General features: G+C 39.4%; 1 pseudogene; it reads left to right on the forward strand.

The window, feature by feature from the left end:
- The first annotated feature begins 2225 nt into the window (after positions 1 to 2225).
- LOC145100520 (cytosolic sulfotransferase 5 pseudogene) lies at positions 2226 to 3420 on the forward strand (annotated as a pseudogene).
- The last annotated feature ends 6531 nt before the right edge of the window (positions 3421 to 9951 follow it).

Consider the following 9951-nt stretch of genomic DNA (forward strand, 5'->3'; position numbering starts at 1 on the left):
TTTTAAAACTTAAAACAAGTTAAATGACCAAATAAACAAAAAACCAAAGTTGTAGCAATCAAATATGAATATTTATAATTGATTCACAAAAATAAGAAAAATATGAGCTAAGATGGGTCATTATGGGAAACGATGTTAGTCGTTATGTTGATGTGGAAGGCGCGCAACAACGTTGTAATGCAGGTACACCGCCCCAACTATGTCGTTAGGGGGCATTATGTGGTCTCAAGTTACGATGATAACGAGATGCAACGCCTCTTTTTCGAATGTATTGTTCATATGACCGTTTGGAAGGGTCAAAAGCAATTAAAAAAAATTGTTATTTATTTTTTCCATATAAATACACATATATACCCAATTTTTTTTCTCTCTTTCTTTTATTTTATTTAAAAATATATGTACATAAAAATCAGCCACGTTTTTTCATTCCACCAAATATGGAACAAAACCCGAACACCCCTCCTCTAAATAAAAACACATCCGCTCGATGGGGTTCACACAATACGAGAGTTATATGAACCTACTCAACACAAACTCACTACAAATACCATTTCAAAGAAACTTTTTTAATCCCAACTCACCTTAATGCAATTTCTTACATCGCTTTACATCAAACAAAACCCTAAACTTCAACAAAACCTTTTGAGTACTTTCGATTCCATGCCACAAACAACCACATAACCACCACACACACAACCAACACAAGAAATTGTTCCCGAAACGCAAGCGGAAGGCGGTTGGAAAAGGAGAATGAAAGGGAATTCAGTCCCGAAAATTGTAGAAGAACCACCACTACGGTGGACACCACACCGGAGTAGTAGACAATGGCAAAGGCGTAGTGCGGGATTTTAAAGAATCCAACCATAGAAAATGATATGCAAAGAGTTGGGTTTTGGGAAGTCGTGCTCAGAAATCCCACACGATTTTAAAGAAACAACCATATTGCAATATCGATATGCTTAGTAGCAAATGGACTCTGAGCAGTCGCTGGTGCACCAAGTTCAATGAGATTTTCATGAGACTAGAACCCCAAAAGCAAAATGGTGCGAATGATTTGATGTGTTCAAAGCCGTGAGAGAACAATATCATGTCGAAATGGGGCACTCTTTCAAGTTTGAAAAAATATGGAAGAATGTCAGAAAAGATCCAAAATGGATTAAGACGCAAACATTATCATAGACACAATCAAAGAGGTCTCGTAATTCTAGTTTGTTTGACGTTTCCGACGCACGAACTAACATCGAATTCAACGCTGACACGGATGGCATCCCCGACGACATCGAAAAGATCTACCCCCCACCCCCACGCCAACCGGTTGGGCACGACAAAGCGAATCGCACTCAATGACACGCAGACGAAGCCGAGAGAAAGGCACAAAAGTTGACGAAAATGAAAGCAAAGTTCGACCAACACAATGTAATAGTACAACAAAAGGTTGATGTGCAACGTAAACACTTGGAGTTTCTTCGTAAGCAAGCGGAGAAAAATAAAATAACGAAGGATTTAACAATTCTATAGACTAGCGAATAAAATATGAGACTATAACAAGTGCCAATGATCCGAAAGATGAAGGAGATGATCGAAAATAAATATTTGGATGGCTAGTATATTGTTTTCATGTTTTTAGGATTGTTCTTTTGCGTTCAATGTTTTTTTTTATAATGTTATTTTTTGTTTTTAAATGTTATGATGAATTAAGTATTTAACTAAATTGCATGTTTTTTTTAATAATCAAACGTGAATAAAAAATCAAATTCAAAAAATAATAAATCAAAAATCAAAAATCCAAAAAAGAAAAAAAAATAAAAAATAAAATGATGATACGGCAAGTTGAAGGTGTTATTGTAAATCCCTTCACTGCTGTCTACACCCACTAGTTTAATAAAAAAATGTTTTTTTAACGGTTTTGATTAATTATTATTATAAGACCCAGTATCACTAGCCATAGAAGCATTTTGTTGATCCAAATTAATAAGGGATTTTAAATTAGTGGGACTGTAAAGTCGTCTCAAAATTCTGCACGATCGTTAAACGCTTCTTCAACGTGATTGTTTCGGGTGGCAAGAATCCTGCCGATCTTTTCGCCAATTGTCGATCGCCATGCTAGTGTCTGTATATTACTTGTAATTATATTTATATATTTCATTTACTTTGATTGTACGTTTTATACCTACTTAATACTACTTTATCTATGGCAACGACTATTAAAGAAGTTCCATATTTCAAGTTTTTCCTGCATCAATCTATCAATCTACTACAACTCTCGACATTCTCAGTACTCCGAAAACATGTCGACGGACCTCAATATTCCTAACCAAAATACATGCTCCCACCCCACAGCCATTAATGGCGAAAACCCAATCTCAAACGAGCAAGAACACGTCCACAACAAGCTCAATGGAAAGGTAAACGACATTGTTGCAACTCTACAGAAAGGCAAAGGTTGGAGGGGTCCTGAAATCTTTCTACACAAAGGTTTCTGGTTGCCGCAACTACTTATCAAGAGCTTATTAACGATCCACGAATACTTCCATCCAAAGCCAAACGACATATTCCTCGCAGCTTTCATGAAGTGTGGAACCACCTGGCTTAGAACTCTCATGTTCGCCACCGCCAACCGCCACCTTTACAAAATCTCCGACCATCCTCTTCATCACACCGGACCCCACAGTGTCTTCCCTTCCCTCGACGTTCAAATCTTTCTTGATCAGTATTCTGTAAGTAAGTTTGACAATCTCCCTTCCCCTCGACTGTTTGCCACACACTTTGCTCATGATTTGTTACCGACCTCGATGACATCATCATCCTCGACATGCAAGTTTGTGTACGTGTGTAGGGATCCAAAAGACGCACTCATTTCCAAGTGGCATTTCATGAGCAAAATCAGGTCGAAGGAACTCACACCCATTTCGTTTAATGAAGCTTACGAACTTTTCTGCAACGGGGTCTCCGAATACGGACCATTTTGGGAGCATGTGTTGGGGTACTGGAAAGCAAGCCAGGAATCACCTGAAAAGATCTTGTTCTTGAAGTATGAGGATATGAAGAAGGAACCATCTGTGGAGCTGAAGAAGTTGGCGGAGTTCATGGGAGTGCCTTTTACAACGGAGGAAGAGGAGGGAGGTGTGGTGGAAGAGATTGTGAAGCTGTGTAGTTTTGAGAATTTGAGTAACTTTGAGGTGAATAAGGATGGTGTTCAGATGTTTGGGGAGCATGTGGCCGTGGAGAATCGGAATTTTTTCAGGAAAGGAAAGGTGGGAGATTGGGAAAATTACTTGACTGAGGAGATGAGAGACCGGATTGATTCGATCACTGAAACCAGATTGAAAGATTCAGGTTTGGCACTAGGGCTCACCCAAAAAGCTTAATATTATTTGAAGTTTATGTTTTATTTAATAGGAGACCAAACCTTTTGAGTCATCGTTCTATTTCAATTTATGCATTTTAAACATTAACATCAACAAATTGTATGTGGTTTTCAAAATGAAATAAAGACATTATTAAATAAAATAAAAACTAAGATGAAATCAAAAGTGAGTGATGATACTTTAATATTACATTGCCTTTTGTTTATATATATATATATATATATATATATATATATATATATATATATATATATATATATATATATATATATATATATATATATATATATATATATATATATATATATATATATATATATATATATATATATATATATTGTCACACCCCGAAACCAATGACGGAAATATTTCGGGGTGAAAAACGTCATGTAAAGTATCACAACCAATGTACATAGCAAACATAGTAAACACAACCATTAGATTACATAGGAATATTTAAATTTGTTTGAAAACAAAGTAATATATGTTTTATATATACATCAGTACGAACAAAAGTAAAGATGAGACTTCTAAACACCCCGTCTTCTCCAAAAGATCGCGGGATACCTGTCTAACGAGAACCTAAGAATACAAGCAGTTTTAAAAATATCAGCATAAAGCTGGTGAGTTGATAAGCGGTTTGTTTCTGGTGAAAGAATCAGTTTTCCTTTGGTTTTATGAAAAAGTTGTTATCCAAGAAAATCTTATATTTTCTTATAAGAGAAGTTTAGTTATTCCAGGAAAAACCCTTATTTTCTTTAAAAGTTGGTGGTTGGTTATCGATCCGGAATGAAGTGTACAAGTATCTAGCATACTTTTAGCGTTAAGTGAAGTTTCCTGAAAGCCTGGTTATCCTTGAAAAGTACATTAGTTTTAACACGTATATAAAACTAATAAGTAGCTAGTAAACTAATTACTAAAGTAAATGTCCATAATCTAAGTTGCGAGTTCCATAACCATACAATAAACTAGATAAGGCTCGTAACGAGGCCAGTATCATATTATGACTTTTGTCACCTGTAGACCAATCGGTCCCACTGTAGCTAGCAGCCAGGTGCGGGGTAGTCAATCCTGTATAGATCTATACACTCAAGTCACGTTCTCCCTCCTGGAGATTTTGGTTACAGGGGTAGTCCTACACTCTCGTATCTAGGGGGAGAGTTACAAAGGACGTGTCTCCAATCTTAAGATTAATGAATTTAAAAGTAATAATACGGAAAATTCTGTTATATTGGTCCTTCACTCTCGTATCTAAGGGAAGTGTTATCAAGGGCATGTCTAAAGTTCTAAGATTAATGTTATTGGTCCTTCACTCTCGTATCTAGGGAGAGTGTTATCAAGGACGTATCAAAAGTTCTAAGATTAATGTTATTGGTCCTTCACTCTCGTATCTAGGGAGAGTGTTATAAAGGACGTATCAAAAGTTCTAAGATTAATGATTTTAACAGTGATGATATGGAAATCATTTGTGAAATATAAAATATAACATTTTATAATGAGTTTCACGATTAGTCTAAAAATTAACTCTACAAGTTAAACGATTGGTAATACCGTTTTTTGTGTTAAAAGGATACTGAATATGAAACATTCCATACAGAATAATAAGTTTAAGTACAAGATTTCCTTATACTTTTGCTTGTATCCCCCCCCCTGAAAATATGAAAAACACGGAAAAATGTGTAGGGGTATGAACTCACCGTTCGGGAAATGTGTCGGATAGGATGCTAAGTGTCAGTTTAGGGCTTGAACACGCGCGAGGATCCTACGTAACATGAGGAGATACATAATTGTATCTAATTAGACTTTGAACTACTAATTAAGTAAGATAATACACTCTGAGACACGAAAACACTTTGTCTCAAGTGTTAGGAATGATTCAGGTTGCATCTAAGGGGGTGTAGGGCCTAGTTATGGAGTTTACTCTTCAAGAGTAAACTCTTAGAAGAGATTACGGCCCAGAGACCATATCCCCATGAGTTTACGGCCGTAAACTCATGGGTGGTGTGTTCTTGGATGTTTAAAGGTCGTACAATACTTGTGGAATTAGGCTAGGTTCAATTCTGCGGCATATGAAGTGACTAAAGCTTATATTTTATCACTTTGAGGAGTTCACGGCTGTAAACATAGAGTTTACGGCTGTAAACTCTTTCTTGGCCCCTTTCTTGTATGATTTGGGTTCTCAAATGAAAGAATACAAGGTTTCATGCATTAATCCAAGCCATAAGGGGAAGTTAGGGCACCATTTGACCTCCTTAAGGTAGTTTACGGCCAAAGAGCCATTCCCTTGGGGGTTTACGGCCGTAATCCCTTTATGTTCATGTTTTCTTTCAAGTTTAAGGTCCCTAATTCGATGGTGGTTGGTTCTAGACGTTATCTCAAGCCATATGAGGTGTTTAAGGGGCAATTTAACACCTTAAAAGGTGTTTACGACCTATGAAGGAGGGTTTACGGTCCAAGAATTCTCTTGGGCCGTAAAATCATGTTTACTCCCCAAATGACAAGTTTTTGGTGTTCCAAACTCGTACATGCAAGTCCCTAAGTCATAGCTAAGCACTAGGAGTGATTTGGAAGGGTTTTGGGGCTTCAAAACCCCATTTATGGGTGTTTGCAGTTTGGGGTTGTTCCTGGGCCATAAACACAAGATTTTGATACTTTTGGATGATTTAAACACAGATTTTCATGCTAAACAAGCTAAACTACAAGTTAGGAAAGATCACTTACCAATTTGGAGCTTGAAAAGGGGTGTTTTTGGAATAAAATTTGAGTTGTAGAGAGAGAGTAGAGAGAGAGAGGGTGTTAAGAGTGGAAAATCTTCAAATGGAGTTCCACTCACCCTTATATAGGGTTTGAGTTTGTGGCCCGGTGGAAATCTACCCGATACCGACGTTAAATGGAGCTTATGGTCTTACCCGATTAAGTTGTCCTAACCCGACGTGGTCGCAAACTAGCAATCTTTTTAAAAGAATCTGAGGGTGTTTCACATGTTTCTAATGCATTTGGACACTCATGAAGTCATGATAAAAGTCTCAATTTAAATAACCTAATCCAAAATATTAACGGAACAATTTGATAAAGACGATTTTTATTGACAGAAACGGGTTACAGTGACGGAATAAATTTCATGTTGTCACATTATCCCCCCGTTAGAGAGAATTTCATCCTGAAATTTAGAATTAAGATACAAATTATGGATTTGGAAAGAGATGCGGATATTTTTGTTTCATCGAGTCTTCGTGCTCCCAAGTGAATTCGGGTCCCCGCTTGGCATTCCAACGAACCTTCACTATCGGGATACGAATTTATTTCGTACGTTTGATCTCTCGATCCATGATTTTGATTGGTTCTTCGACAAAGTTCAGGTTTTCATTGATCTCGATCTCATCAAGAGGTATCACGAGGGTTTCATCAGATAGGCACTTCTTAAGGTTAGAAACGTGGAATACAGGATGGATGTTGCCAAGTTCTTAAGGTAGTCGGGGTTTATAGGCTACGGGATCGATCCTAGCAAGGATTTCAAAAGGTCCTATGTACCTTGGGTGTAGTTTTCCGCGCTTTCCAAAGCGTATCATGCCTTTCCAGTGTGAGACCTTCAACAGGACACAATCTCCAACCTCGAATTCCAAGGGTTTTCGTCGTTTATCGACGTAACTCTTATGTCTGTCTCGTGAAGCTTTCAGTCGTTCTCGGATCTGGATGATCTTCTCGGTCATTTCACGGATGATTTCACGACAAGTGAGAGCACTGTCGAGGACTCGACTGTTGGCTAGCTGCATGTCCCCTACCTCGGCCCAACATAAAGGGGATCTGCACTTGCGACCGTAGAGGGCTTCGAACGGGGCAGCCTTGATGCTGGTGTGGTAAATGTTGTTATACGAGAACTCGATCAAGGGTAAATGGGTGTCCCACGACTTTCCGAAAATCGATGGCACATGCTCTCAACATGCCTTCCAGGGTCTGGATAGTTCTCTCACTCTGCCCGTCTGTATGAGGATGATAAGTTGTACTCATATCCAGCTTAGTTCCAAGAGCTTTCTGAAGGGACTGCCAAAATCTTGAGGTAAACCTGCTATCTCGATCGGAGATAATGGACACAGGCACACCGTGCAGTCAGACTATCTCTTGAATGTAGATTCGCGTAAGTCTTTCCATCTTGAATAATTCTTTAGTCCGTAGGAAGTGAGCGGATTTTGTCAATTGGTCGACAATTACCCAAATGGTATCGTACCCACTCGGAGATTTGGGTAACTTGGTGATGAAATCCATAGTAATCATCTCCTATTTCCACTTAGGTATCTCGGGTTACTGGAGCAGACCCGAGGGTTTCTGACATTCGACCTTCACCTTGGCGCAAGTTAGACACTTGCCCACGAAGGTAGCGATTTCGGCCTTCATGTTTGGCCACCAGTATAGCTTCTTGAGATCCTAGTCCATCTTATCCAAACCTGGGTGAACGGAGTATCTGGTCTTATGAGCTTCGTTCATGACAACCTCCCTGAAACCTCTGAACTTAGGGGTCCAGATTCGATCCATGAAACAATAGACTCCGTCACCTCTGATCTCAAGATTCTTATCCATTCCCCTCAAGACTTCATTCAACACATTCTTTGGTTTTAGGGATTCCTGCTGGACTTCTCGGATCTGTGCGGATAAGTGGGAATGGATGGTCATTGTCAGAGTCTTCACCTTGTTGCCTGATCTTCCCTTTCGGCTAAGGGCATCTACTACCACATTGGCCTTGCCGGGATGGTAGCGGATTTCTCACTCATAATCACTGAGCAATTCTACCCATCGCTGTTGCCTCATATTTAAGTGCTTCTGATTGAAGATGTGATGTAGGCTTTTATGGTCGGTGAAGATCATGCACCTGGTTCCGTAGAGATAATGTCTTCAAATCTTCAGTGCGCAGACCACTGCTCCTAACACCAGGTCGTGAGTCGTGTAGTTAACTTCATGTTCCTTCAGCTGTCTTGAGGCATAAGCGATAACTTTTCCACTCTGCATAAGCACACAACCTAAGCCCTGATTGGACGCGTCGCAATAGACAACGAAATCCTCTGTCCCTTCGGGCAGGGACAGGATAGGTGCGTTGCACAGGGCTCGCTTCAAATTTTGGAATGCTATATCTTGATTTTCATTCCAACAAAATGGTACACTTTTCTGTATCAGAGTGGTTAGGGGTTTGGCAATTTTTTGGAAAAATTCTGGATGAATCTGCGATAGTAGCCGACAAGACCCAAGAATTGACGGATTTATGTGGGTGTCTTCGGTGCCGACCACTTCACTATCGCCTTGATTTTGGACGGGTCCATGTGTATACCCTCCTCTCTTACCACGTGACCAAGGAAAGCTACCTTCTGAATCCAGAATTCGCACTTGGAGAATTTCGCGTACAACCTTTCTGATCTAAGAGTTTCCAACACTATCCTCAAGTGTTGTTTGTGATCTTCTTTGGTTCTGGAATAGACAAGTATGTCGTCAATGAACACGATGACGAACTTGTCTAGAAAGGGACGACACACCCGGTTCATCAGGTCCATGAACACTGCCGGTGCGTTGGTTAGACCGAAGGGCATCACTACAAACTCGTAGTATCTATATCGAGTCCTGAATGCTATTTTGGAAACATCACTCTCATGAACTCGTAGCTGATGGTACCCTGATCTAAGGTCTATCTTCGAGAAATAAATGGCTCCCTGAAGTTGATCGAAAAGGTCATCTATTCGAGGAAGAGGATAACAGTTTTTGACGGTCAACTTATTCAACTCACGGTAGTTTATACACATCCGGAAGGATCCATCTTTCTTCTTCATAAATAAAACCCGGGCTCCGCAGGGTGAGGAAATCGGTCTGATGAACCCTTTGCTGAGTAGCTCATTGAGCTGGTTGGATAACTCCTACATTTCTGCTGGCGCTAAGCGATAAGGAGATTTGGCTACAGGATTTGCTCCAGGAATTAGGTCGATGCGAAACTCGACTTGACGTTCGGGAGGAATTCCCGGGAGCTCTTTGGGAAAGACATCAGGAAAGTTGCAGACTTCGGGAATAGTCTTGAGGTCTTTAACATCCTGTTTCTCGTTGATTACATGAGCTAGGAATGCGTAACACTCCTTTCGCAAAAGTTTTTGAGCTTTGATGCATGATATGATGCGAAGATTGGAGCTAAGCTTATCGTCGTAAATCATGAGTCTGGCCAGAGGGGAGATTGAGATGGATGGCTTTTTCGTATCAAAGGATATCAGCATGATTGGGACTCAACCAATCAATGCCAATGATAACATCAAAGCTCTTTATGGAAACTGGCATTAGGTCGATAGGAAAGGAACGATCGTTTAGGGTAAGGGTACAGCCTATGATTATATCATTAGCATTCTCATTCTCACAGTTAGCCATCTCGATGGTAAAAATTTTGGTTAATGGTTGAGGATTAGGTTTAAGAAGATGTTTGAATGAATGGCTAACATGTTAGGGTCTAAATGTTGTAATATGTCGAAGTGTTAGTTAGTTTGTTACGAAGGATCTTTTGTCTTTGTAAGAAGTGTCTTCGGATGTAATGTTATTTTTACTAAGGCATTATAATGAATAG

This window comes from Lactuca serriola, chromosome 4 (genome assembly GCF_051521515.1).
Source record: "Lactuca serriola cultivar US96UC23 chromosome 4, Lser_US96UC23_V15, whole genome shotgun sequence".
Lineage (NCBI taxonomy): Eukaryota > Viridiplantae > Streptophyta > Magnoliopsida > Asterales > Asteraceae > Lactuca > Lactuca serriola.